This window comes from Hyperolius riggenbachi, chromosome 4 (genome assembly GCF_040937935.1).
Source record: "Hyperolius riggenbachi isolate aHypRig1 chromosome 4, aHypRig1.pri, whole genome shotgun sequence".
Classification (NCBI taxonomy): domain Eukaryota; kingdom Metazoa; phylum Chordata; class Amphibia; order Anura; family Hyperoliidae; genus Hyperolius; species Hyperolius riggenbachi.
The window spans coordinates 41,692,486-41,719,279 of NC_090649.1; the positions used below are offsets into that span (position 1 = coordinate 41,692,486).

Consider the following 26,794-nt stretch of genomic DNA (forward strand, 5'->3'; position numbering starts at 1 on the left):
TTCACCACCCCAAGAAAGAGAAAAACACTCCTTCTTACAATCTTACTCATCTTTCCTATACTACTTTTCTTATCTGCTTTTCCCAGATTTCCGTTGGCTTTACTCCAGTCCTTTTGTCAAGGAGAGACTTACAATCAATCACTTGACAAGGAACAACCACCTGAAAGATACTCATTCTCGTATGCCTGGTGCACACCATGCAATTCCCCATCAGATAGATGGGCCGATAGATCCTTTCCGACAGACACGATCGGATTTCCGTTCGGATTTCCGATCACTACTATGCAAATCCATCAGAAAAACGATCGGAAATCAGATCGGACCTGCCGGAAATCATCTGTTCGACCCATCTATCTGACAGGCATTGGTATGGTGTGTATTAGGCTTTGCACTCCAAAGGTGCTCACATAGCAGTATGAGGAGGGCACTCTGCACACGGCCTGAGATTTAGCTGAGAGGATTGAAAAAAAGGAAGTTGCTCTTTCCCTTAACTTGTTTTTAGATGAGGTACTTCCCAACAAAAGTTACAAACCAAAAAGCCTTTCAGTCCCGGCAAGCAAAAAAAGTGGTTGCTTTCATTTGACTTAAGTTTGTTACTACTTTTTTTTCTGTACTTTTAGTATGTTTTCTTAATTGCTAGGTGCTGGGAAAGCAAGTTGTAGGTAAGCTGACACAACATCTCAACATCTACTGTGAGAAAACTCAGGACAAAAGTAGAATGAATGAGGGCCTAGAGAGAACGCTCCAAATTTGAGCAAGGCCCTGAGTAGAGTGCAAAGACAACAAGGCAAAAAGTTGTAAAACAACACCAGATGAGCAGATGCTGCTGACTTGGCATTTCCGAGGCTTTTCTAGACAGTTAAAAAGAAGCCTAATAGGTGAGTACTGGAGAGGGAGAGATGCTGCACGTCACTGGCACTGCTAGAAGACATGCAAGGCCTTTGGGCACGCAAGTGTCCCAAGGCTGCTTTAACTTGTGTGTATTAGAGTCATGTTTGCTGGGTACTAGGGTCCCTCTTCTCGACTGTCAGCCAGCACTGTGGCCAAGTGCCACGGTGACTCTTGCAAATGTCCTTAAATGGCTTCTGGCCTGCAGAGATGTCTTAAGCTTGAGAAGTGCAAAGTGTGGAGGTGTGCCAAAATCCTAGCATTTGCATTGGCCGGGAATCGAACCCGGGCCTCCCGCGTGGCAGGCGAGAATTCTACCACTGAACCACCAATGCCTTGCCCTGTTGCTCCGTGCTGAAAAACGTGGCCAGCCAAATCAGGCCATACAAGATTGCCTTCTTCTGTGCGGATGGCAAAGGTGAGGCTGGCGCCATTTTGCAATTTTTGACATTTCAGCTCAAGCAAGCAAGCCTGGCTAGCTCAGTCGGTAGAGCATGAGACTCTTAATCTCAGGGTCGTGGGTTCAAGCCCCACGTTGGGCGATCAAAGCTTCTCCTTTTACTTTCTACTAGGCAGAGCTCCTCCAAAACGATTACAAACCATCACCAGGCCATCACTTCCTCTTTCACATGCCACTCCCCACTCCCTTTGCTAACAAACGAAAATGTCATCTCAGCTTTCCCCTTCACTTTTACTCACACAACCTCTTTTAACAACTTTTCAGCAAAAGTGCTTCACCACCCCAAGAAAGAGAAAAACACTCCTTCTTACAATCTTACTCATCTTTCCTATACTACTTTTCTTATCTGCTTTTCCCAGATTTCCGTTGGCTTTACTCCAGTCCTTTTGTCAAGGAGAGACTTACAATCAATCACTTGACAAGGAACAACCACCTGAAAGATACTCATTCTCGTATGCCTGGTGCACACCATGCAATTCCCCATCAGATAGATGGGCCGATAGATCCTTTCCGACAGACACGATTGGATTTCCGTTCGGATTTCCGATCACTACTATGCAAATCCATCAGAAAAACGATCGGAAATCAGATCGGACCTGCCGGAAATCATCTGTTCGACCCATCTATCTGACAGGCATTGGTATGGTGTGTATTAGGCTTTGCACTCCAAAGGTGCTCACATAGCAGTATGAGGAGGGCACTCTGCACACGGCCTGAGATTTAGCTGAGAGGATTGAAAAAAAGGAAGTTGCTCTTTCCCTTAACTTGTTTTTAGATGAGGTACTTCCCAACAAAAGTTACAAACCAAAAAGCCTTTCAGTCCCGGCAAGCAAAAAAAGTGGTTGCTTTCATTTGACTTAAGTTTGTTACTACTTTTTTTTCTGTACTTTTAGTATGTTTTCTTAATTGCTAGGTGCTGGGAAAGCAAGTTGTAGGTAAGCTGACACAACATCTCAACATCTACTGTGAGAAAACTCAGGACAAAAGTAGAATGAATGAGGGCCTAGAGAGAACGCTCCAAATTTGAGCAAGGCCCTGAGTAGAGTGCAAAGACAACAAGGCAAAAAGTTGTAAAACAACACCAGATGAGCAGATGCTGCTGACTTGGCATTTCCGAGGCTTTTCTAGACAGTTAAAAAGAAGCCTAATAGGTGAGTACTGGAGAGGGAGAGATGCTGCACGTCACTGGCACTGCTAGAAGACATGCAAGGCCTTTGGGCACGCAAGTGTCCCAAGGCTGCTTTAACTTGTGTGTCTTAGAGTCATGTTTGCTGGGTACTAGGGTCCCTCTTCTCGACTGTCAGCCAGCACTGTGGCCAAGTGCCACGGTGACTCTTGCAAATGTCCTTAAATGGCTTCTGGCCTGCAGAGATGTCTTAAGCTTGAGAAGTGCAAAGTGTGGAGGTGTGCCAAAATCCTAGCATTTGCATTGGCCGGGAATCGAACCCGGGCCTCCCGCGTGGCAGGCGAGAATTCTACCACTGAACCACCAATGCCTTGCCCTGTTGCTCGGTGCTGAAAAACATGGCCAGCCAAATCAGGCCATACAAGATTGCCTTCTTCTGTGCGGATGGCAAAGGTGAGGCTGGCGCCATTTTGCAATTTTTGACATTTCAGCTTAAGCAAGCAAGCCTGGCTAGCTCAGTCGGTAGAGCATGAGACTCTTAATCTCAGGGTCGTGGGTTCGAGCCCCACGTTGGGCGATCAAAGCTTCTCCTTTTACTTTCTACTAGGCAGAGCTCCTCCAAAACGATTACAAACCATCACCAGGCCATCACCTCCTCTTTCACATGCCACTCCCCACTCCCTTTGCTAACAAACGAAAATGTCATCTCAGCTTTCCCCTTCACTTTTACTCACACAACCTCTTTTAACAACTTTTCAGCAAAAGTGCTTCACCACCCCAAGAAAGAGAAAAACACTCCTTCTTACAATCTTACTCATCTTTCCTATACTACTTTTCTTATCTGCTTTTCCCAGATTTCCGTTGGCTTTACTCCAGTCCTTTTGTCAAGGAGAGACTTACAATCAATCACTTGACAAGGAACAACCACCTGAAAGATACTCATTCTCGTATGCCTGGTGCACACCATGCAATTCCCCATCAGATAGATGGGCCGATAGATCCTTTCCGACAGACACGATCGGATTTCCGTTCGGATTTCCGATCACTACTATGCAAATCCATCAGAAAAACGATCGGAAATCAGATCGGACCTGCCGGAAATCATCTGTTCGACCCATCTATCTGACAGGCATTGGTATGGTGTGTATTAGGCTTTGCACTCCAAAGGTGCTCACATAGCAGTATGAGGAGGGCACTCTGCACATGGCCTGAGATTTAGCTGAGAGGATTGAAAAAAAGGAAGTTGCTCTTTCCCTTAACTTGTTTTTAGATGAGGTACTTCCCAACAAAAGTTACAAACCAAAAAGCCTTTCAGTCCCGGCAAGCAAAAAAAGTGGTTGCTTTCATTTGACTTAAGTTTGTTACTACTTTTTTTTCTGTACTTTTAGTATGTTTTCTTAATTGCTAGGTGCTGGGAAAGCAAGTTGTAGGTAAGCTGACACAACATCTCAACATCTACTGTGAGAAAACTCAGGACAAAAGTAGAATGAATGAGGGCCTAGAGAGAACGCTCCAAATTTGAGCAAGGCCCTGAGTAGAGTGCAAAGACAACAAGGCAAAAAGTTGTAAAACAACACCAGATGAGCAGATGCTGCTGACTTGGCATTTCCGAGGCTTTTCTAGACAGTTAAAAAGAAGCCTAATAGGTGAGTACTGGAGAGGGAGAGATGCTGCACGTCACTGGCACTGCTAGAAGACATGCAAGGCCTTTGGGCACGCAAGTGTCCCAAGGCTGCTTTAACTTGTGTGTCTTAGAGTCATGTTTGCTGGGTACTAGGGTCCCTCTTCTCGACTGTCAGCCAGCACTGTGGCCAAGTGCCACGGTGACTCTTGCAAATGTCCTTAAATGGCTTCTGGCCTGCAGAGATGTCTTAAGCTTGAGAAGTGCAAAGTGTGGAGGTGTGCCAAAATCCTAGCATTTGCATTGGCCGGGAATCGAACCCAGGCCTCCCACGTGGCAGGCGAGAATTCTACCACTGAACCACCAATGCCTTGCCCTGTTGCTCGGTGCTGAAAAACGTGGCCAGCCAAATCAGGCCATACAAGATTGCCTTCTTCTGTGCGGATGGCAAAGGTGAGGCTGGCGCCATTTTGCAATTTTTGACATTTCAGCTCAAGCAAGCAAGCTCGGCTAGCTCAGTCGGTAGAGCATGAGACTCTTAATCTCAGGGTCGTGGGTTCGAGCCCCACGTTGGGCGATCAAAGCTTCTCCTTTTACTTTCTACTAGGCAGAGCTCCTCCAAAACGATTACAAACCATCACCAGGCCATCACTTCCTCTTTCACATGCCACTCCCCACTCCCTTTGCTAACAAACGAAAATGTCATCTCAGCTTTCCCCTTCACTTTTACTCACACAACCTCTTTTAACAACTTTTCAGCAAAAGTGCTTCACCACCCCAAGAAAGAGAAAAACACTCCTTCTTACAATCTTACTCATCTTTCCTATACTACTTTTCTTATCTGCTTTTCCCAGCTTTCTGTTGGCTTTACTCCAGTCCTTTTGTCAAGGAGAGACTTACAATCAATCACTTGACAAGGAACAACCACCTGAAAGATACTCATTCTCGTATGCCTGGTGCACACCATGCAATTCCCCATCAGATAGATGGGCCGATAGATCCTTTCCGACAGACACGATCGGATTTCCGTTCGGATTTCCGATCACTACTATGCAAATCCATCAGAAAAACGATCGGAAATCAGATCGGACCTGCCGGAAATCATCTGTTCGACCCATCTATCTGACAGGCATTGGTATGGTGTGTATTAGGCTTTGCACTCCAAAGGTGCTCACATAGCAGTATGAGGAGGGCACTCTGCACACGGCCAGAGATTTAGCTGAGAGGATTGAAAAAAAGGAAGTTGCTCTTTCCCTTAACTTGTTTTTAGATGAGGTACTTCCCAACAAAAGTTACAAACCAAAAAGCCTTTCAGTCCCGGCAAGCAAAAAAAGTGGTTGCTTTCATTTGACTTAAGTTTGTTACTACTTTTTTTCTGTACTTTTAGTATGTTTTCTTAATTGCTAGGTGCTGGGAAAGCAAGTTGTAGGTAAGCTGACACAACATCTCAACATCTACTGTGAGAAAACTCAGGACAAAAGTAGAATGAATGAGGGCCTAGAGAGAACGCTCCAAATTTGAGCAAGGCCCTGAGTAGAGTGCAAAGACAACAAGGCAAAAAGTTGTAAAACAACACCAGATGAGCAGATGCTGCTGACTTGGCATTTCCGAGGCTTTTCTAGACAGTTAAAAAGAAGCCTAATAGGTGAGTACTGGAGAGGGAGAGATGCTGCACGTCACTGGCACTGCTAGAAGACATGCAAGGCCTTTGGGCACGCAAGTGTCCCAAGGCTGCTTTAACTTGTGTGTCTTAGAGTCATGTTTGCTGGGTACTAGGGTCCCTCTTCTCGACTGTCAGCCAGCACTGTGGCCAAGTGCCACGGTGACTCTTGCAAATGTCCGTAAATGGCTTCTGGCCTGCAGAGATGTCTTAAGCTTGAGACGTGCAAAGTGTGGAGGTGTGCCAAAATCCTAGCATTTGCATTGGCCGGGAATCAAACCCGGGCCTCCCGCGTGGCAGGCGAGAATTCTACCACTGAACCACCAATGCCTTGCCCTGTTGCTCGGTGCTGAAAAACGTGGCCAGCCAAATCAGGCCATACAAGATTGCCTTCTTCTGTGCGGATGGCAAAGGTGAGGCTGGCGCCATTTTGCAATTTTTGACATTTCAGCTCAAGCAAGCAAGCCCGGCTAGCTCAGTCGGTAGAGCATGAGACTCTTAATCTCAGGGTCGTGGGTTCGAGCCCCATGTTGGGCGATCAAAGCTTCTCCTTTTACTTTCTACTAGGCAGAGCTCCTCCAAAACGATTACAAACCATCACCAGGCCATCACTTCCTCTTTCACATGCCACTCCCCACTCCCTTTGCTAACAAACGAAAATGTCATCTCAGCTTTCCCCTTCACTTTTACTCACACAACCTCTTTTAACAACTTTTCAGCAAAAGTGCTTCACCACTCCAAGAAAGAGAAAAACACTCCTTCTTACAATCTTACTCATCTTTCCTATACTACTTTTCTTATCTGCTTTTCCCAGATTTCCGTTGGCTTTACTCCAGTCCTTTTGTCAAGGAGAGACTTACAATCAATCACTTGACAAGGAACAACCACCTGAAAGATACTCATTCTCGTATGCCTGGTGCACACCATGCAATTCCCCATCAGATAGATGGGCCGATAGATCCTTTCCGACAGACACGATCGGATTTCCGTTCGGATTTCCGATCACTACTATGCAAATCCATCAGAAAAACGATCGGAAATCAGATCGGACCTGCCGGAAATCATCTGTTCGACCCATCTATCTGACAGGCATTGGTATGGTGTGTATTAGGCTTTGCACTCCAAAGGTGCTCACATAGCAGTATGAGGAGGGCACTCTGCACACGGCCTGAGATTTAGCTGAGAGGATTGAAAAAAAGGAAGTTGCTCTTTCCCTTAACTTGTTTTTAGATGAGGTACTTCCCAACAAAAGTTACAAACCAAAAAGCCTTTCAGTCCCGGCAAGCAAAAAAAGTGGTTGCTTTCATTTGACTTAAGTTTGTTACTACTTTTTTTTTCTGTACTTTTAGTATGTTTTCTTAATTGCTAGGTGCTGGGAAAGCAAGTTGTAGGTAAGCTGACACAACATCTCAACATCTACTGTGAGAAAACTCAGGACAAAAGTAGAATGAATGAGGGCCTAGAGAGAACGCTCCAAATTTGAGCAAGGCCCTGAGTAGAGTGCAAAGACAACAAGGCAAAAAGTTGTAAAACAACACCAGATGAGCAGATGCTGCTGACTTGGCATTTCCGAGGCTTTTCTAGACAGTTAAAAAGAAGCCTAATAGGTGAGTACTGGAGAGGGAGAGATGCTGCACGTCACTGGCACTGCTAGAAGACATGCAAGGCCTTTGGGCACGCAAGTGTCCCAAGGCTGCTTTAACTTGTGTGTCTTAGAGTCATGTTTGCTGGGTACTAGGGTCCCTCTTCTCGACTGTCAGCCAGCACTGTGGCCAAGTGCCACGGTGACTCTTGCAAATGTCCGTAAATGGCTTCTGGCCTGCAGAGATGTCTTAAGCTTGAGACGTGCAAAGTGTGGAGGTGTGCCAAAATCCTAGCATTTGCATTGGCCGGGAATCAAACCCGGGCCTCCCGCGTGGCAGGCGAGAATTCTACCACTGAACCACCAATGCCTTGCCCTGTTGCTCGGTGCTGAAAAACGTGGCCAGCCAAATCAGGCCATACAAGATTGCCTTCTTCTGTGCGGATGGCAAAGGTGAGGCTGGCGCCATTTTGCAATTTTTGACATTTCAGCTCAAGCAAGCAAGCCCGGCTAGCTCAGTCGGTAGAGCATGAGACTCTTAATCTCAGGGTCGTGGGTTCGAGCCCCATGTTGGGCGATCAAAGCTTCTCCTTTTACTTTCTACTAGGCAGAGCTCCTCCAAAACGATTACAAACCATCACCAGGCCATCACTTCCTCTTTCACATGCCACTCCCCACTCCCTTTGCTAACAAACGAAAATGTCATCTCAGCTTTCCCCTTCACTTTTACTCACACAACCTCTTTTAACAACTTTTCAGCAAAAGTGCTTCACCACTCCAAGAAAGAGAAAAACACTCCTTCTTACAATCTTACTCATCTTTCCTATACTACTTTTCTTATCTGCTTTTCCCAGATTTCCGTTGGCTTTACTCCAGTCCTTTTGTCAAGGAGAGACTTACAATCAATCACTTGACAAGGAACAACCACCTGAAAGATACTCATTCTCGTATGCCTGGTGCACACCATGCAATTCCCCATCAGATAGATGGGCCGATAGATCCTTTCCGACAGACACGATCGGATTTCCGTTCGGATTTCCGATCACTACTATGCAAATCCATCAGAAAAACGATCGGAAATCAGATCGGACCTGCCGGAAATCATCTGTTCGACCCATCTATCTGACAGGCATTGGTATGGTGTGTATTAGGCTTTGCACTCCAAAGGTGCTCACATAGCAGTATGAGGAGGGCACTCTGCACACGGCCTGAGATTTAGCTGAGAGGATTGAAAAAAAGGAAGTTGCTCTTTCCCTTAACTTGTTTTTAGATGAGGTACTTCCCAACAAAAGTTACAAACCAAAAAGCCTTTCAGTCCCGGCAAGCAAAAAAAGTGGTTGCTTTCATTTGACTTAAGTTTGTTACTACTTTTTTTTTCTGTACTTTTAGTATGTTTTCTTAATTGCTAGGTGCTGGGAAAGCAAGTTGTAGGTAAGCTGACACAACATCTCAACATCTACTGTGAGAAAACTCAGGACAAAAGTAGAATGAATGAGGGCCTAGAGAGAACGCTCCAAATTTGAGCAAGGCCCTGAGTAGAGTGCAAAGACAACAAGGCAAAAAGTTGTAAAACAACACCAGATGAGCAGATGCTGCTGACTTGGCATTTCCGAGGCTTTTCTAGACAGTTAAAAAGAAGCCTAATAGGTGAGTACTGGAGAGGGAGAGATGCTGCACGTCACTGGCACTGCTAGAAGACATGCAAGGCCTTTGGGCACGCAAGTGTCCCAAGGCTGCTTTAACTTGTGTGTCTTAGAGTCATGTTTGCTGGGTACTAGGGTCCCTCTTCTCGACTGTCAGCCAGCACTGTGGCCAAGTGCCACGGTGACTCTTGCAAATGTCCTTAAATGGCTTCTGGCCTGCAGAGATGTCTTAAGCTTGAGAAGTGCAAAGTGTGGAGGTGTGCCAAAATCCTAGCATTTGCATTGGCCGGGAATCGAACCCAGGCCTCCCACGTGGCAGGCGAGAATTCTACCACTGAACCACCAATGCCTTGCCCTGTTGCTCGGTGCTGAAAAACGTGGCCAGCCAAATCAGGCCATACAAGATTGCCTTCTTCTGTGCGGATGGCAAAGGTGAGGCTGGCGCCATTTTGCAATTTTTGACATTTCAGCTCAAGCAAGCAAGCTCGGCTAGCTCAGTCGGTAGAGCATGAGACTCTTAATCTCAGGGTCGTGGGTTCGAGCCCCACGTTGGGCGATCAAAGCTTCTCCTTTTACTTTCTACTAGGCAGAGCTCCTCCAAAACGATTACAAACCATCACCAGGCCATCACTTCCTCTTTCACATGCCACTCCCCACTCCCTTTGCTAACAAACGAAAATGTCATCTCAGCTTTCCCCTTCACTTTTACTCACACAACCTCTTTTAACAACTTTTCAGCAAAAGTGCTTCACCACCCCAAGAAAGAGAAAAACACTCCTTCTTACAATCTTACTCATCTTTCCTATACTACTTTTCTTATCTGCTTTTCCCAGCTTTCTGTTGGCTTTACTCCAGTCCTTTTGTCAAGGAGAGACTTACAATCAATCACTTGACAAGGAACAACCACCTGAAAGATACTCATTCTCGTATGCCTGGTGCACACCATGCAATTCCCCATCAGATAGATGGGCCGATAGATCCTTTCCGACAGACACGATCGGATTTCCGTTCGGATTTCCGATCACTACTATGCAAATCCATCAGAAAAACGATCGGAAATCAGATCGGACCTGCCGGAAATCATCTGTTCGACCCATCTATCTGACAGGCATTGGTATGGTGTGTATTAGGCTTTGCACTCCAAAGGTGCTCACATAGCAGTATGAGGAGGGCACTCTGCACACGGCCAGAGATTTAGCTGAGAGGATTGAAAAAAAGGAAGTTGCTCTTTCCCTTAACTTGTTTTTAGATGAGGTACTTCCCAACAAAAGTTACAAACCAAAAAGCCTTTCAGTCCCGGCAAGCAAAAAAAGTGGTTGCTTTCATTTGACTTAAGTTTGTTACTACTTTTTTTCTGTACTTTTAGTATGTTTTCTTAATTGCTAGGTGCTGGGAAAGCAAGTTGTAGGTAAGCTGACACAACATCTCAACATCTACTGTGAGAAAACTCAGGACAAAAGTAGAATGAATGAGGGCCTAGAGAGAACGCTCCAAATTTGAGCAAGGCCCTGAGTAGAGTGCAAAGACAACAAGGCAAAAAGTTGTAAAACAACACCAGATGAGCAGATGCTGCTGACTTGGCATTTCCGAGGCTTTTCTAGACAGTTAAAAAGAAGCCTAATAGGTGAGTACTGGAGAGGGAGAGATGCTGCACGTCACTGGCACTGCTAGAAGACATGCAAGGCCTTTGGGCACGCAAGTGTCCCAAGGCTGCTTTAACTTGTGTGTCTTAGAGTCATGTTTGCTGGGTACTAGGGTCCCTCTTCTCGACTGTCAGCCAGCACTGTGGCCAAGTGCCACGGTGACTCTTGCAAATGTCCGTAAATGGCTTCTGGCCTGCAGAGATGTCTTAAGCTTGAGACGTGCAAAGTGTGGAGGTGTGCCAAAATCCTAGCATTTGCATTGGCCGGGAATCAAACCCGGGCCTCCCGCGTGGCAGGCGAGAATTCTACCACTGAACCACCAATGCCTTGCCCTGTTGCTCGGTGCTGAAAAACGTGGCCAGCCAAATCAGGCCATACAAGATTGCCTTCTTCTGTGCGGATGGCAAAGGTGAGGCTGGCGCCATTTTGCAATTTTTGACATTTCAGCTCAAGCAAGCAAGCCCGGCTAGCTCAGTCGGTAGAGCATGAGACTCTTAATCTCAGGGTCGTGGGTTCGAGCCCCATGTTGGGCGATCAAAGCTTCTCCTTTTACTTTCTACTAGGCAGAGCTCCTCCAAAACGATTACAAACCATCACCAGGCCATCACTTCCTCTTTCACATGCCACTCCCCACTCCCTTTGCTAACAAACGAAAATGTCATCTCAGCTTTCCCCTTCACTTTTACTCACACAACCTCTTTTAACAACTTTTCAGCAAAAGTGCTTCACCACTCCAAGAAAGAGAAAAACACTCCTTCTTACAATCTTACTCATCTTTCCTATACTACTTTTCTTATCTGCTTTTCCCAGATTTCCGTTGGCTTTACTCCAGTCCTTTTGTCAAGGAGAGACTTACAATCAATCACTTGACAAGGAACAACCACCTGAAAGATACTCATTCTCGTATGCCTGGTGCACACCATGCAATTCCCCATCAGATAGATGGGCCGATAGATCCTTTCCGACAGACACGATCGGATTTCCGTTCGGATTTCCGATCACTACTATGCAAATCCATCAGAAAAACGATCGGAAATCAGATCGGACCTGCCGGAAATCATCTGTTCGACCCATCTATCTGACAGGCATTGGTATGGTGTGTATTAGGCTTTGCACTCCAAAGGTGCTCACATAGCAGTATGAGGAGGGCACTCTGCACACGGCCTGAGATTTAGCTGAGAGGATTGAAAAAAAGGAAGTTGCTCTTTCCCTTAACTTGTTTTTAGATGAGGTACTTCCCAACAAAAGTTACAAACCAAAAAGCCTTTCAGTCCCGGCAAGCAAAAAAAGTGGTTGCTTTCATTTGACTTAAGTTTGTTACTACTTTTTTTTTCTGTACTTTTAGTATGTTTTCTTAATTGCTAGGTGCTGGGAAAGCAAGTTGTAGGTAAGCTGACACAACATCTCAACATCTACTGTGAGAAAACTCAGGACAAAAGTAGAATGAATGAGGGCCTAGAGAGAACGCTCCAAATTTGAGCAAGGCCCTGAGTAGAGTGCAAAGACAACAAGGCAAAAAGTTGTAAAACAACACCAGATGAGCAGATGCTGCTGACTTGGCATTTCCGAGGCTTTTCTAGACAGTTAAAAAGAAGCCTAATAGGTGAGTACTGGAGAGGGAGAGATGCTGCACGTCACTGGCACTGCTAGAAGACATGCAAGGCCTTTGGGCACGCAAGTGTCCCAAGGCTGCTTTAACTTGTGTGTCTTAGAGTCATGTTTGCTGGGTACTAGGGTCCCTCTTCTCGACTGTCAGCCAGCACTGTGGCCAAGTGCCACGGTGACTCTTGCAAATGTCCGTAAATGGCTTCTGGCCTGCAGAGATGTCTTAAGCTTGAGACGTGCAAAGTGTGGAGGTGTGCCAAAATCCTAGCATTTGCATTGGCCGGGAATCAAACCCGGGCCTCCCGCGTGGCAGGCGAGAATTCTACCACTGAACCACCAATGCCTTGCCCTGTTGCTCGGTGCTGAAAAACGTGGCCAGCCAAATCAGGCCATACAAGATTGCCTTCTTCTGTGCGGATGGCAAAGGTGAGGCTGGCGCCATTTTGCAATTTTTGACATTTCAGCTCAAGCAAGCAAGCCCGGCTAGCTCAGTCGGTAGAGCATGAGACTCTTAATCTCAGGGTCGTGGGTTCGAGCCCCATGTTGGGCGATCAAAGCTTCTCCTTTTACTTTCTACTAGGCAGAGCTCCTCCAAAACGATTACAAACCATCACCAGGCCATCACTTCCTCTTTCACATGCCACTCCCCACTCCCTTTGCTAACAAACGAAAATGTCATCTCAGCTTTCCCCTTCACTTTTACTCACACAACCTCTTTTAACAACTTTTCAGCAAAAGTGCTTCACCACTCCAAGAAAGAGAAAAACACTCCTTCTTACAATCTTACTCATCTTTCCTATACTACTTTTCTTATCTGCTTTTCCCAGATTTCCGTTGGCTTTACTCCAGTCCTTTTGTCAAGGAGAGACTTACAATCAATCACTTGACAAGGAACAACCACCTGAAAGATACTCATTCTCGTATGCCTGGTGCACACCATGCAATTCCCCATCAGATAGATGGGCCGATAGATCCTTTCCGACAGACACGATCGGATTTCCGTTCGGATTTCCGATCACTACTATGCAAATCCATCAGAAAAACGATCGGAAATCAGATCGGACCTGCCGGAAATCATCTGTTCGACCCATCTATCTGACAGGCATTGGTATGGTGTGTATTAGGCTTTGCACTCCAAAGGTGCTCACATAGCAGTATGAGGAGGGCACTCTGCACACGGCCTGAGATTTAGCTGAGAGGATTGAAAAAAAGGAAGTTGCTCTTTCCCTTAACTTGTTTTTAGATGAGGTACTTCCCAACAAAAGTTACAAACCAAAAAGCCTTTCAGTCCCGGCAAGCAAAAAAAGTGGTTGCTTTCATTTGACTTAAGTTTGTTACTACTTTTTTTTTCTGTACTTTTAGTATGTTTTCTTAATTGCTAGGTGCTGGGAAAGCAAGTTGTAGGTAAGCTGACACAACATCTCAACATCTACTGTGAGAAAACTCAGGACAAAAGTAGAATGAATGAGGGCCTAGAGAGAACGCTCCAAATTTGAGCAAGGCCCTGAGTAGAGTGCAAAGACAACAAGGCAAAAAGTTGTAAAACAACACCAGATGAGCAGATGCTGCTGACTTGGCATTTCCGAGGCTTTTCTAGACAGTTAAAAAGAAGCCTAATAGGTGAGTACTGGAGAGGGAGAGATGCTGCACGTCACTGGCACTGCTAGAAGACATGCAAGGCCTTTGGGCACGCAAGTGTCCAAAGGCTGCTTTAACTTGTGTGTCTTAGAGTCATGTTTGCTGGGTACTAGGGTCCCTCTTCTCGACTGTCAGCCAGCACTGTGGCCAAGTGCCACGGTGACTCTTGCAAATGTCCTTAAATGGCTTCTGGCCTGCAGAGATGTCTTAAGCTTGAGAAGTGCAAAGTGTGGAGGTGTGCCAAAATCCTAGCATTTGCATTGGCCGGGAATCGAACCCGGGCCTCCCGCGTGGCAGGCGAGAATTCTACCACTGAACCACCAATGCCTTGCCCTGTTGCTCGGTGCTGAAAAACGTGGCCAGCCAAATCAGGCCATACAAGATTGCCTTCTTCTGTGCGGATGGCAAAGGTGAGGCTGGCGCCATTTTGCAATTTTTGACATTTCAGCTCAAGCAAGCAAGCCCGGCTAGCTCAGTCGGTAGAGCATGAGACTCTTAATCTCAGGGTCGTGGGTTCGAGCCCCACGTTGGGCGATCAAAGCTTCTCCTTTTACTTTCTACTAGGCAGAGCTCCTCCAAAACGATTACAAACCATCACCAGGCCATCACTTCCTCTTTCACATGCCACTCCCCACTCCCTTTGCTAACAAACGAAAATGTCATCTCAGCTTTCCCCTTCACTTTTACTCACACAACCTCTTTTAACAACTTTTCAGCAAAAGTGCTTCACCACCCCAAGAAAGAGAAAAACACTCCTTCTTACAATCTTACTCATCTTTCCTATACTACTTTTCTTATCTGCTTTTCCCAGATTTCCGTTGGCTTTACTCCAGTCCTTTTGTCAAGGAGAGACTTACAATCAATCACTTGACAAGGAACAACCACCTGAAAGATACTCATTCTCGTATGCCTGGTGCACACCATGCAATTCCCCATCAGATAGATGGGCCGATAGATCCTTTCCGACAGACACGATCGGATTTCCGTTCGGATTTCCGATCACTACTATGCAAATCCATCAGAAAAACGATCGGAAATCACATCGGACCTGCCGGAAATCATCTGTTCGACCCATCTATCTGACAGGCATTGGTATGGTGTGTATTAGGCTTTGCACTCCAAAGGTGCTCACATAGCAGTATGAGGAGGGCACTCTGCACACGGCCAGAGATTTAGCTGAGAGGATTGAAAAAAAGGAAGTTGCTCTTTCCCTTAACTTGTTTTTAGATGAGGTACTTCCCAACAAAAGTTACAAACCAAAAAGCCTTTCAGTCCCGGCAAGCAAAAAAAGTGGTTGCTTTCATTTGACTTAAGTTTGTTACTACTTTTTTTCTGTACTTTTAGTATGTTTTCTTAATTGCTAGGTGCTGGGAAAGCAAGTTGTAGGTAAGCTGACACAACATCTCAACATCTACTGTGAGAAAACTCAGGACAAAAGTAGAATGAATGAGGGCCTAGAGAGAACGCTCCAAATTTGAGCAAGGCCCTGAGTAGAGTGCAAAGACAACAAGGCAAAAAGTTGTAAAACAACACCAGATGAGCAGATGCTGCTGACTTGGCATTTCCGAGGCTTTTCTAGACAGTTAAAAAGAAGCCTAATAGGTGAGTACTGGAGAGGGAGAGATGCTGCACGTCACTGGCACTGCTAGAAGACATGCAAGGCCTTTGGGCACGCAAGTGTCCCAAGGCTGCTTTAACTTGTGTGTCTTAGAGTCATGTTTGCTGGGTACTAGGGTCCCTCTTCTCGACTGTCAGCCAGCACTGTGGCCAAGTGCCACGGTGACTCTTGCAAATGTCCTTAAATGGCTTCTGGCCTGCAGAGATGTCTTAAGCTTGAGACGTGCAAAGTGTGGAGGTGTGCCAAAATCCTAGCATTTGCATTGGCCGGGAATCAAACCCGGGCCTCCCGCGTGGCAGGCGAGAATTCTACCACTGAACCACCAATGCCTTGCCCTGTTGCTCGGTGCTGAAAAACGTGGCCAGCCAAATCAGGCCATACAAGATTGCCTTCTTCTGTGCGGATGGCAAAGGTGAGGCTGGCGCCATTTTGCAATTTTTGACATTTCAGCTCAAGCAAGCAAGCTCGGCTAGCTCAGTCGGTAGAGCATGAGACTCTTAATCTCAGGGTCGTGGGTTCGAGCCCCACGTTGGGCGATCAAAGCTTCTCCTTTTACTTTCTACTAGGCAGAGCTCCTCCAAAACGATTACAAACCATCACCAGGCCATCACTTCCTCTTTCACATGCCACTCCCCACTCCCTTTGCTAACAAACGAAAATGTCATCTCAGCTTTCCCCTTCACTTTTACTCACACAACCTCTTTTAACAACTTTTCAGCAAAAGTGCTTCACCACCCCAAGAAAGAGAAAAACACTCCTTCTTACAATCTTACTCATCTTTCCTATACTACTTTTCTTATCTGCTTTTCCCAGATTTCCGTTGGCTTTACTCCAGTCCTTTTGTCAAGGAGAGACTTACAATCAATCACTTGACAAGGAACAACCACCTGAAAGATACTCATTCTCGTATGCCTGGTGCACACCATGCAATTCCCCATCAGATAGATGGGCCGATAGATCCTTTCCGACAGACACGATCGGATTTCCGTTCGGATTTCCGATCACTACTATGCAAATCCATCAGAAAAACGATCGGAAATCAGATCGGACCTGCCGGAAATCATCTGTTCGACCCATCTATCTGACAGGCATTGGTATGGTGTGTATTAGGCTTTGCACTCCAAAGGTGCTCACATAGCAGTATGAGGAGGGCACTCTGCACACGGCCAGAGATTTAGCTGAGAGGATTGAAAAAAAGGAAGTTGCTCTTTCCCTTAACTTGTTTTTAGATGAGGTACTTCCCAACAAAAGTTACAAACCAAAAAGCCTTTCAGTCCCGGCAAGCAAAAAAAGTGGTTGCTTTCATTTGACTTAAGTTTGTTACTACTTTTTTTTCTGTACTTTTAGTATGTTTTCTTAATTGCTAGGTGCTGGGAAAGCAAGTTGTAGGTAAGCTGACACAACATCTCAACATCTACTGTGAGAAAACTCAGGACAAAAGTAGAATGAATGAGGGCCTAGAGAGAACGCTCCAAATTTGAGCAAGGCCCTGAGTAGAGTGCAAAGACAACAAGGCAAAAAGTTGTAAAACAACACCAGATGAGCAGATGCTGCTGACTTGGCATTTCCGAGGCTTTTCTAGACAGTTAAAAAGAAGCCTAATAGGTGAGTACTGGAGAGGGAGAGATGCTGCACGTCACTGGCACTGCTAGAAGACATGCAAGGCCTTTGGGCACGCAAGTGTCCCAAGGCTGCTTTAACTTGTGTGTCTTAGAGTCATGTTTGCTGGGTACTAGGGTCCCTCTTCTCGACTGTCAGCCAGCACTGTGGCCAAGTGCCACGGTGACTCTTGCAAATGTCCTTAAATGGCTTCTGGCCTGCAGAGATGTCTTAAGCTTGAGAAGTGCAAAGTGTGGAGGTGTGCCAAAATCCTAGCATTTGCATTGGCCGGGAATCAAACCCGGGCCTCCCGCGTGGCAGGCGAGAATTCTACCACTGAACCACCAATGCCTTGCCCTGTTGCTCGGTGCTGAAAAACGTGGCCAGCCAAATCAGGCCATACAAGATTGCCTTCTTCTGTGCGGATGGCAAAGGTGAGGCTGGCGCCATTTTGCAATTTTTGACATTTCAGCTCAAGCAAGCAAGCCCGGCTAGCTCAGTCGGTAGAGCATGAGACTCTTAATCTCAGGGTCGTGGGTTCGAGCCCCATGTTGGGCGATCAAAGCTTCTCCTTTTACTTTCTACTAGGCAGAGCTCCTCCAAAACGATTACAAACCATCACCAGGCCATCACTTCCTCTTTCACATGCCACTCCCCACTCCCTTTGCTAACAAACGAAAATGTCATCTCAGCTTTCCCCTTCACTTTTACTCACACAACCTCTTTTAACAACTTTTCAGCAAAAGTGCTTCACCACTCCAAGAAAGAGAAAAACACTCCTTCTTACAATCTTACTCATCTTTCCTATACTACTTTTCTTATCTGCTTTTCCCAGATTTCCGTTGGCTTTACTCCAGTCCTTTTGTCAAGGAGAGACTTACAATCAATCACTTGACAAGGAACAACCACCTGAAAGATACTCATTCTCGTATGCCTGGTGCACACCATGCAATTCCCCATCAGATAGATGGGCCGATAGATCCTTTCCGACAGACACGATCGGATTTCCGTTCGGATTTCCGATCACTACTATGCAAATCCATCAGAAAAACGATCGGAAATCAGATCGGACTTGCCGGAAATCATCTGTTCGACCCATCTATCTGACAGGCATTGGTATGGTGTGTATTAGGCTTTGCACTCCAAAGGTGCTCACATAGCAGTATGAGGAGGGCACTCTGCACACGGCCTGAGATTTAGCTGAGAGGATTGAAAAAAAGGAAGTTGCTCTTTCCCTTAACTTGTTTTTAGATGAGGTACTTCCCAACAAAAGTTACAAACCAAAAAGCCTTTCAGTCCCGGCAAGCAAAAAAAGTGGTTGCTTTCATTTGACTTAAGTTTGTTACTACTTTTTTTTTCTGTACTTTTAGTATGTTTTCTTAATTGCTAGGTGCTGGGAAAGCAAGTTGTAGGTAAGCTGACACAACATCTCAACATCTACTGTGAGAAAACTCAGGACAAAAGTAGAATGAATGAGGGCCTAGAGAGAACGCTCCAAATTTGAGCAAGGCCCTGAGTAGAGTGCAAAGACAACAAGGCAAAAAGTTGTAAAACAACACCAGATGAGCAGATGCTGCTGACTTGGCATTTCCGAGGCTTTTCTAGACAGTTAAAAAGAAGCCTAATAGGTGAGTACTGGAGAGGGAGAGATGCTGCACGTCACTGGCACTGCTAGAAGACATGCAAGGCCTTTGGGCACGCAAGTGTCCAAAGGCTGCTTTAACTTGTGTGTCTTAGAGTCATGTTTGCTGGGTACTAGGGTCCCTCTTCTCGACTGTCAGCCAGCACTGTGGCCAAGTGCCACGGTGACTCTTGCAAATGTCCTTAAATGGCTTCTGGCCTGCAGAGATGTCTTAAGCTTGAGAAGTGCAAAGTGTGGAGGTGTGCCAAAATCCTAGCATTTGCATTGGCCGGGAATCGAACCCGGGCCTCCCGCGTGGCAGGCGAGAATTCTACCACTGAACCACCAATGCCTTGCCCTGTTGCTCGGTGCTGAAAAACGTGGCCAGCCAAATCAGGCCATACAAGATTGCCTTCTTCTGTGCGGATGGCAAAGGTGAGGCTGGCGCCATTTTGCAATTTTTGACATTTCAGCTCAAGCAAGCAAGCCCGGCTAGCTCAGTCGGTAGAGCATGAGACTCTTAATCTCAGGGTCGTGGGTTCGAGCCCCACGTTGGGCGATCAAAGCTTCTCCTTTTACTTTCTACTAGGCAGAGCTCCTCCAAAACGATTACAAACCATCACCAGGCCATCACTTCCTCTTTCACATGCCACTCCCCACTCCCTTTGCTAACAAACGAAAATGTCATCTCAGCTTTCCCCTTCACTTTTACTCACACAACCTCTTTTAACAACTTTTCAGCAAAAGTGCTTCACCACCCCAAGAAAGAGAAAAACACTCCTTCTTACAATCTTACTCATCTTTCCTATACTACTTTTCTTATCTGCTTTTCCCAGATTTCCGTTGGCTTTACTCCAGTCCTTTTGTCAAGGAGAGACTTACAATCAATCACTTGACAAGGAACAACCACCTGAAAGATACTCATTCTCGTATGCCTGGTGCACACCATGCAATTCCCCATCAGATAGATGGGCCGATAGATCCTTTCCGACAGACACGATCGGATTTCCGTTCGGATTTCCGATCACTACTATGCAAATCCATCAGAAAAACGATCGGAAATCAGATCGGACCTGCCGGAAATCATCTGTTCGACCCATCTATCTGACAGGCATTGGTATGGTGTGTATTAGGCTTTGCACTCCAAAGGTGCTCACATAGCAGTATGAGGAGGGCACTCTGCACACGGCCTGAGATTTAGCTGAGAGGATTGAAAAAAAGGAAGTTGCTCTTTCCCTTAACTTGTTTTTAGATGAGGTACTTCCCAACAAAAGTTACAAACCAAAAAGCCTTTCAGTCCCGGCAAGCAAAAAAAGTGGTTGCTTTCATTTGACTTAAGTTTGTTACTACTTTTTTTTCTGTACTTTTAGTATGTTTTCTTAATTGCTAGGTGCTGGGAAAGCAAGTTGTAGGTAAGCTGACACAACATCTCAACATCTACTGTGAGAAAACTCAGGACAAAAGTAGAATGAATGAGGGCCTAGAGAGAACGCTCCAAATTTGAGCAAGGCCCTGAGTAGAGTGCAAAGACAACAAGGCAAAAAGTTGTAAAACAACACCAGATGAGCAGATGCTGCTGACTTGGCATTTCCGAGGCTTTTCTAGACAGTTAAAAAGAAGCCTAATAGGTGAGTACTGGAGAGGGAGAGATGCTGCACGTCACTGGCACTGCTAGAAGACATGCAAGGCCTTTGGGCACGCAAGTGTCCCAAGGCTGCTTTAACTTGTGTGTCTTAGAGTCATGTTTGCTGGGTACTAGGGTCCCTCTTCTCGACTGTCAGCCAGCACTGTGGCCAAGTGCCACGGTGACTCTTGCAAATGTCCTTAAATGGCTTCTGGCCTGCAGAGATGTCTTAAGCTTGAGAAGTGCAAAGTGTGGAGGTGTGCCAAAATCCTAGCATTTGCATTGGCCGGGAATCGAACCCGGGACTCCCGCGTGGCAGGCGAGAATTCTACCACTGAACCACCAATGCCTTGCCCTGTTGCTCGGTGCTGAAAAACGTGGCCAGCCAAATCAGGCCATACAAGATTGCCTTCTTCTGTGCGGATGGCAAAGGTGAGGCTGGCGCCATTTTGCAATTTTTGACATTTCAGCTCAAGCAAGCAAGCCCGGCTAGCTCAGTCGGTAGAGCATGAGACTCTTAATCTCAGGGTCGTGGGTTCGAGCCCCACGTTGGGCGATCAAAGCTTCTCCTTTTACTTTCTACTAGGCAGAGCTCCTCCAAAACGATTACAAACCATCACCAGGCCATCACTTCCTCTTTCACATGCCACTCCCCACTCCCTTTGCTAACAAACGAAAATGTCATCTCAGCTTTCCCCTTCACTTTTACTCACACAACCTCTTTTAACAACTTTTCAGCAAAAGTGCTTCACCACCCCAAGAAAGAGAAAAACACTCCTTCTTACAATCTTACTCATCTTTCCTATACTACTTTTCTTATCTGCTTTTCCCAGATTTCCGTTGGCTTTACTCCAGTCCTTTTGTCAAGGAGAGACTTACAATCAATCACTTGACAAGGAACAACCACCTGAAAGATACTCATTCTCGTATGCCTGGTGCACACCATGCAATTCCCCATCAGATAGATGGGCCGATAGATCCTTTCCGACAGACACGATCGGATTTCCGTTCGGATTTCCGATCACTACTATGCAAATCCATCAGAAAAACGATCGGAAATCAGATCGGACCTGCCGGAAATCATCTGTTCGACCCATCTATCTGACAGGCATTGGTATGGTGTGTATTAGGCTTTGCACTCCAAAGGTGCTCACATAGCAGTATGAGGAGGGCACTCTGCACACGGCCTGAGATTTAGCTGAGAGGATTGAAAAAAAGGAAGTTGCTCTTTCCCTTAACTTGTTTTTAGATGAGGTACTTCCCAACAAAAGTTACAAACCAAAAAGCCTTTCAGTCCCGGCAAGCAAAAAAAGTGGTTGCTTTCATTTGACTTAAGTTTGTTACTACTTTTTTTTCTGTACTTTTAGTATGTTTTCTTAATTGCTAGGTGCTGGGAAAGCAAGTTGTAGGTAAGCTGACACAACATCTCAACATCTACTGTGAGAAAACTCAGGACAAAAGTAGAATGAATGAGGGCCTAGAGAGAACGCTCCAAATTTGAGCAAGGCCCTGAGTAGAGTGCAAAGACAACAAGGCAAAAAGTTGTAAAACAACACCAGATGAGCAGATGCTGCTGACTTGGCATTTCCGAGGCTTTTCTAGACAGTTAAAAAGAAGCCTAATAGGTGAGTACTGGAGAGGGAGAGATGCTGCACGTCACTGGCACTGCTAGAAGACATGCAAGGCCTTTGGGCACGCAAGTGTCCCAAGGCTGCTTTAACTTGTGTGTCTTAGAGTCATGTTTGCTGGGTACTAGGGTCCCTCTTCTCGACTGTCAGCCAGCACTGTGGCCAAGTGCCACGGTGACTCTTGCAAATGTCCTTAAATGGCTTCTGGCCTGCAGAGATGTCTTAAAGAGAATCTGTACTCTGAAATTCTTACAATAAAAAGCATACCATTCTATTCATTATGTGCTCCTGGTCCCCTCTGTGCTGTTTCTGCCATTCTCTGCTGCAAACCTGGCTTGTAATTGCCAGTTTTAGGCAGTGTTTACAAACAAACTAACCAGCTTCTAATAGGCTCAGCTAAGCAGAGTGTGTTAGTCACACAGAGCCTGCAGGGGGTGTGTACAGCTTCTAGCTAATCACAAGCAGCCCTGCACATTCCAGTCTGACTGCCTCAGCCTGACTGTGCCGACTATAGAGAGAAGATTAGATCATATAACAGAGATAACACAGCTACTGTGCAATTAGGAAAAGCTGCAGTAAGCCAGACCACATTAGAAAAGGCATAGGAACTTATAGCATAGAAGAAATAAAGATAAACAATTTGTTACAGAGTCTCTTTAAGCTTGAGAAGTGCAAAGTGTGGAGGTGTGCCAAAATCCTAGCATTTGCATTGGCCGGGAATCGAACCCGGGACTCCCGCGTGGCAGGCGAGAATTCTACCACTGAACCACCAATGCCTTGCCCTGTTGCTCGGTGCTGAAAAACGTGGCCAGCCAAATCAGGCCATACAAGATTGCCTTCTTCTGTGCGGATGGCAAAGGTGAGGCTGGCGCCATTTTGCAATTTTTGACATTTCAGCTCAAGCAAGCAAGCCCGGCTAGCTCAGTCGGTAGAGCATGAGACTCTTAATCTCAGGGTCGTGGGTTCGAGCCCCACGTTGGGCGATCAAAGCTTCTCCTTTTACTTTCTACTAGGCAGAGCTCCTCCAAAACGATTACAAACCATCACCAGGCCATCACTTCCTCTTTCACATGCCACTCCCCACTCCCTTTGCTAACAAACGAAAATGTCATCTCAGCTTTCCCCTTCACTTTTACTCACACAACCTCTTTTAACAACTTTTCAGCAAAAGTGCTTCACCACCCCAAGAAAGAGAAAAACACTCCTTCTTACAATCTTACTCATCTTTCCTATACTACTTTTCTTATCTGCTTTTCCCAGATTTCCGTTGGCTTTACTCCAGTCCTTTTGTCAAGGAGAGACTTACAATCAATCACTTGACAAGGAACAACCACCTGAAAGATACTCATTCTCGTATGCCTGGTGCACACCATGCAATTCCCCATCAGATAGATGGGCCGATAGATCCTTTCCGACAGACACGATCGGATTTCCGTTCGGATTTCCGATCACTACTATGCAAATCCATCAGAAAAACGATCGGAAATCAGATCGGACCTGCCGGAAATCATCTGTTCGACCCATCTATCTGACAGGCATTGGTATGGTGTGTATTAGGCTTTGCACTCCAAAGGTGCTCACATAGCAGTATGAGGAGGGCACTCTGCACACGGCCTGAGATTTAGCTGAGAGGATTGAAAAAAAGGAAGTTGCTCTTTCCCTTAACTTGTTTTTAGATGAGGTACTTCCCAACAAAAGTTACAAACCAAAAAGCCTTTCAGTCCCGGCAAGCAAAAAAAGTGGTTGCTTTCATTTGACTTAAGTTTGTTACTACTTTTTTTTCTGTACTTTTAGTATGTTTTCTTAATTGCTAGGTGCTGGGAAAGCAAGTTGTAGGTAAGCTGACACAACATCTCAACATCTACTGTGAGAAAACTCAGGACAAAAGTAGAATGAATGAGGGCCTAGAGAGAACGCTCCAAATTTGAGCAAGGCCCTGAGTAGAGTGCAAAGACAACAAGGCAAAAAGTTGTAAAACAACACCAGATGAGCAGATGCTGCTGACTTGGCATTTCCGAGGCTTTTCTAGACAGTTAAAAAGAAGCCTAATAGGTGAGTACTGGAGAGGGAGAGATGCTGCACGTCACTGGCACTGCTAGAAGACATGCAAGGCCTTTGGGCACGCAAGTGTCCCAAGGCTGCTTTAACTTGTGTGTCTTAGAGTCATGTTTGCTGGGTACTAGGGTCCCTCTTCTCGACTGTCAGCCAGCACTGTGGCCAAGTGCCACGGTGACTCTTGCAAATGTCCTTAAATGGCTTCTGGCCTGCAGAGATGTCTTAAGCTTGAGAAGTGCAAAGTGTGGAGGTGTGCCAAAATCCTAGCATTTGCATTGGCCGGGAATCGAACCCGGGCCTCCCGCGTGGCAGGCGAGAATTCTACCACTGAACCACCAATGCCTTGCCCTGTTGCTCGGTGCTGAAAAACGTGGCCAGCCAAATCAGGCCATACAAGATTGCCTTCTTCTGTGCGGATGGCAAAGGTGAGGCTGGCGCCATTTTGCAATTTTTGACATTTCAGCTCAAGCAAGCAAGCCCGGCTAGCTCAGTCGGTAGAGCATGAGACTCTTAATCTCAGGGTCGTGGGTTCGAGCCCCACGTTGGGCGATCAAAGCTTCTCCTTTTACTTTCTACTAGGCAGAGCTCCTCCAAAACGATTACAAACCATCACCAGGCCATCACTTCCTCTTTCACATGCCACTCCCCACTCCCTTTGCTAACAAACGAAAATGTCATCTCAGCTTTCCCCTTCACTTTTACTCACACAACCTCTTTTAACAACTTTTCAGCAAAAGTGCTTCACCACCCCAAGAAAGAGAAAAACACTCCTTCTTACAATCTTACTCATCTTTCCTATACTACTTTTCTTATCTGCTTTTCCCAGATTTCCGTTGGCTTTACTCCAGTCCTTTTGTCAAGGAGAGACTTACAATCAATCACTTGACAAGGAACAACCACCTGAAAGATACTCATTCTCGTATGCCTGGTGCACACCATGCAATTCCCCATCAGATAGATGGGCCGATAGATCCTTTCCGACAGACACGATCGGATTTCCGTTCGGATTTCCGATCACTACTATGCAAATCCATCAGAAAAACGATCGGAAATCAGATCGGACCTGCCGGAAATCATCTGTTCGACCCATCTATCTGACAGGCATTGGTATGGTGTGTATTAGGCTTTGCACTCCAAAGGTGCTCACATAGCAGTATGAGGAGGGCACTCTGCACACGGCCTGAGATTTAGCTGAGAGGATTGAAAAAAAGGAAGTTGCTCTTTCCCTTAACTTGTTTTTAGATGAGGTACTTCCCAACAAAAGTTACAAACCAAAAAGCCTTTCAGTCCCGGCAAGCAAAAAAAGTGGTTGCTTTCATTTGACTTAAGTTTGTTACTACTTTTTTTTCTGTACTTTTAGTATGTTTTCTTAATTGCTAGGTGCTGGGAAAGCAAGTTGTAGGTAAGCTGACACAACATCTCAACATCTACTGTGAGAAAACTCAGGACAAAAGTAGAATGAATGAGGGCCTAGAGAGAACGCTCCAAATTTGAGCAAGGCCCTGAGTAGAGTGCAAAGACAACAAGGCAAAAAGTTGTAAAACAACACCAGATGAGCAGATGCTGCTGACTTGGCATTTCCGAGGCTTTTCTAGACAGTTAAAAAGAAGCCTAATAGGTGAGTACTGGAGAGGGAGAGATGCTGCACGTCACTGGCACTGCTAGAAGACATGCAAGGCCTTTGGGCACGCAAGTGTCCCAAGGCTGCTTTAACTTGTGTGTCTTAGAGTCATGTTTGCTGGGTACTAGGGTCCCTCTTCTCGACTGTCAGCCAGCACTGTGGCCAAGTGCCACGGTGACTCTTGCAAATGTCCTTAAATGGCTTCTGGCCTGCAGAGATGTCTTAAGCTTGAGAAGTGCAAAGTGTGGAGGTGTGCCAAAATCCTAGCATTTGCATTGGCCGGGAATCGAACCCGGGCCTCCCGCATGGCAGGTGAGAATTCTACCACTGAACCACCAATGCCTTGCCCTGTTGCTCGGTGCTGAAAAACGTGGCCAGCCAAATCAGGCCATACAAGATTGCCTTCTTCTGTGCGGATGGCAAAGGTGAGGCTGGCGCCATTTTGCAATTTTTGACATTTCAGCTCAAGCAAGCAAGCCCGGCTAGCTCAGTCGGTAGAGCATGAGACTCTTAATCTCAGGGTCGTGGGTTCGAGCCCCACGTTGGGCGATCAAAGCTTCTCCTTTTACTTTCTACTAGGCAGAGCTCCTCCAAAACGATTACAAACCATCACCAGGCCATCACTTCCTCTTTCACATGCCACTCCCCACTCCCTTTGCTAACAAACGAAAATGTCATCTCAGCTTTCCCCTTCACTTTTACTCACACAACCTCTTTTAACAACTTTTCAGCAAAAGTGCTTCACCACCCCAAGAAAGAGAAAAACACTCCTTCTTACAATCTTACTCATCTTTCCTATACTACTTTTCTTATCTGCTTTTCCCAGATTTCCGTTGGCTTTACTCCAGTCCTTTTGTCAAGGAGAGACTTACAATCAATCACTTGACAAGGAACAACCACCTGAAAGATACTCATTCTCGTATGCCTGGTGCACACCATGCAATTCCCCATCAGATAGATGGGCCGATAGATCCTTTCCGACAGACACGATCGGATTTCCGTTCGGATTTCCGATCACTACTATGCAAATCCATCAGAAAAACGATCGGAAATCAGATCGGACCTGCCGGAAATCATCTGTTCGACCCATCTATCTGACAGGCATTGGTATGGTGTGTATTAGGCTTTGCACTCCAAAGGTGCTCACATAGCAGTATGAGGA

At 46.0% G+C, this 26,794-nt stretch overlaps 26 non-coding genes across 26 annotated transcripts; 13 read left to right on the forward strand and 13 right to left on the reverse strand.

Annotated features, from left to right (window-relative positions):
• Nucleotides 1-1,152: 1,152 nt before the first annotated feature.
• TRNAG-GCC (transfer RNA glycine (anticodon GCC)) lies at nucleotides 1,153-1,223 on the reverse strand. Its single transcript has one exon. It is a non-coding gene; the product is annotated as a tRNA-Gly (tRNA).
• A 134-nt stretch (nucleotides 1,224-1,357) lies between these two features.
• TRNAK-CUU (transfer RNA lysine (anticodon CUU)) lies at nucleotides 1,358-1,430 on the forward strand. Its single transcript has one exon. It is a non-coding gene; the product is annotated as a tRNA-Lys (tRNA).
• A 1,343-nt stretch (nucleotides 1,431-2,773) lies between these two features.
• TRNAG-GCC (transfer RNA glycine (anticodon GCC)) lies at nucleotides 2,774-2,844 on the reverse strand. Its single transcript has one exon. It is a non-coding gene; the product is annotated as a tRNA-Gly (tRNA).
• A 134-nt stretch (nucleotides 2,845-2,978) lies between these two features.
• On the forward strand, nucleotides 2,979-3,051 carry TRNAK-CUU (transfer RNA lysine (anticodon CUU)). The gene has a single exon. It is a non-coding gene; the product is annotated as a tRNA-Lys (tRNA).
• A 2,963-nt stretch (nucleotides 3,052-6,014) lies between these two features.
• Nucleotides 6,015-6,085, reverse strand: TRNAG-GCC (transfer RNA glycine (anticodon GCC)). The gene has a single exon. It is a non-coding gene; the product is annotated as a tRNA-Gly (tRNA).
• A 134-nt stretch (nucleotides 6,086-6,219) lies between these two features.
• Nucleotides 6,220-6,292, forward strand: TRNAK-CUU (transfer RNA lysine (anticodon CUU)). Its single transcript has one exon. It is a non-coding gene; the product is annotated as a tRNA-Lys (tRNA).
• A 1,344-nt stretch (nucleotides 6,293-7,636) lies between these two features.
• On the reverse strand, nucleotides 7,637-7,707 carry TRNAG-GCC (transfer RNA glycine (anticodon GCC)). The gene has a single exon. It is a non-coding gene; the product is annotated as a tRNA-Gly (tRNA).
• A 134-nt stretch (nucleotides 7,708-7,841) lies between these two features.
• Nucleotides 7,842-7,914, forward strand: TRNAK-CUU (transfer RNA lysine (anticodon CUU)). The gene has a single exon. It is a non-coding gene; the product is annotated as a tRNA-Lys (tRNA).
• A 2,964-nt stretch (nucleotides 7,915-10,878) lies between these two features.
• Nucleotides 10,879-10,949, reverse strand: TRNAG-GCC (transfer RNA glycine (anticodon GCC)). Its single transcript has one exon. It is a non-coding gene; the product is annotated as a tRNA-Gly (tRNA).
• Nucleotides 10,950-11,083: 134 nt separating this feature from the next.
• Nucleotides 11,084-11,156, forward strand: TRNAK-CUU (transfer RNA lysine (anticodon CUU)). The gene has a single exon. It is a non-coding gene; the product is annotated as a tRNA-Lys (tRNA).
• A 1,344-nt stretch (nucleotides 11,157-12,500) lies between these two features.
• On the reverse strand, nucleotides 12,501-12,571 carry TRNAG-GCC (transfer RNA glycine (anticodon GCC)). The gene has a single exon. It is a non-coding gene; the product is annotated as a tRNA-Gly (tRNA).
• Nucleotides 12,572-12,705: 134 nt separating this feature from the next.
• On the forward strand, nucleotides 12,706-12,778 carry TRNAK-CUU (transfer RNA lysine (anticodon CUU)). Its single transcript has one exon. It is a non-coding gene; the product is annotated as a tRNA-Lys (tRNA).
• A 1,344-nt stretch (nucleotides 12,779-14,122) lies between these two features.
• On the reverse strand, nucleotides 14,123-14,193 carry TRNAG-GCC (transfer RNA glycine (anticodon GCC)). The gene has a single exon. It is a non-coding gene; the product is annotated as a tRNA-Gly (tRNA).
• Nucleotides 14,194-14,327: 134 nt separating this feature from the next.
• TRNAK-CUU (transfer RNA lysine (anticodon CUU)) lies at nucleotides 14,328-14,400 on the forward strand. The gene has a single exon. It is a non-coding gene; the product is annotated as a tRNA-Lys (tRNA).
• A 1,342-nt stretch (nucleotides 14,401-15,742) lies between these two features.
• Nucleotides 15,743-15,813, reverse strand: TRNAG-GCC (transfer RNA glycine (anticodon GCC)). The gene has a single exon. It is a non-coding gene; the product is annotated as a tRNA-Gly (tRNA).
• A 1,550-nt stretch (nucleotides 15,814-17,363) lies between these two features.
• Nucleotides 17,364-17,434, reverse strand: TRNAG-GCC (transfer RNA glycine (anticodon GCC)). Its single transcript has one exon. It is a non-coding gene; the product is annotated as a tRNA-Gly (tRNA).
• A 134-nt stretch (nucleotides 17,435-17,568) lies between these two features.
• TRNAK-CUU (transfer RNA lysine (anticodon CUU)) lies at nucleotides 17,569-17,641 on the forward strand. The gene has a single exon. It is a non-coding gene; the product is annotated as a tRNA-Lys (tRNA).
• Nucleotides 17,642-18,985: 1,344 nt separating this feature from the next.
• On the reverse strand, nucleotides 18,986-19,056 carry TRNAG-GCC (transfer RNA glycine (anticodon GCC)). Its single transcript has one exon. It is a non-coding gene; the product is annotated as a tRNA-Gly (tRNA).
• A 134-nt stretch (nucleotides 19,057-19,190) lies between these two features.
• Nucleotides 19,191-19,263, forward strand: TRNAK-CUU (transfer RNA lysine (anticodon CUU)). Its single transcript has one exon. It is a non-coding gene; the product is annotated as a tRNA-Lys (tRNA).
• A 1,343-nt stretch (nucleotides 19,264-20,606) lies between these two features.
• Nucleotides 20,607-20,677, reverse strand: TRNAG-GCC (transfer RNA glycine (anticodon GCC)). The gene has a single exon. It is a non-coding gene; the product is annotated as a tRNA-Gly (tRNA).
• A 134-nt stretch (nucleotides 20,678-20,811) lies between these two features.
• Nucleotides 20,812-20,884, forward strand: TRNAK-CUU (transfer RNA lysine (anticodon CUU)). Its single transcript has one exon. It is a non-coding gene; the product is annotated as a tRNA-Lys (tRNA).
• Nucleotides 20,885-22,661: 1,777 nt separating this feature from the next.
• On the reverse strand, nucleotides 22,662-22,732 carry TRNAG-GCC (transfer RNA glycine (anticodon GCC)). Its single transcript has one exon. It is a non-coding gene; the product is annotated as a tRNA-Gly (tRNA).
• A 134-nt stretch (nucleotides 22,733-22,866) lies between these two features.
• On the forward strand, nucleotides 22,867-22,939 carry TRNAK-CUU (transfer RNA lysine (anticodon CUU)). The gene has a single exon. It is a non-coding gene; the product is annotated as a tRNA-Lys (tRNA).
• A 1,343-nt stretch (nucleotides 22,940-24,282) lies between these two features.
• On the reverse strand, nucleotides 24,283-24,353 carry TRNAG-GCC (transfer RNA glycine (anticodon GCC)). Its single transcript has one exon. It is a non-coding gene; the product is annotated as a tRNA-Gly (tRNA).
• Nucleotides 24,354-24,487: 134 nt separating this feature from the next.
• On the forward strand, nucleotides 24,488-24,560 carry TRNAK-CUU (transfer RNA lysine (anticodon CUU)). The gene has a single exon. It is a non-coding gene; the product is annotated as a tRNA-Lys (tRNA).
• A 1,548-nt stretch (nucleotides 24,561-26,108) lies between these two features.
• Nucleotides 26,109-26,181, forward strand: TRNAK-CUU (transfer RNA lysine (anticodon CUU)). Its single transcript has one exon. It is a non-coding gene; the product is annotated as a tRNA-Lys (tRNA).
• Nucleotides 26,182-26,794: the final 613 nt, after the last annotated feature.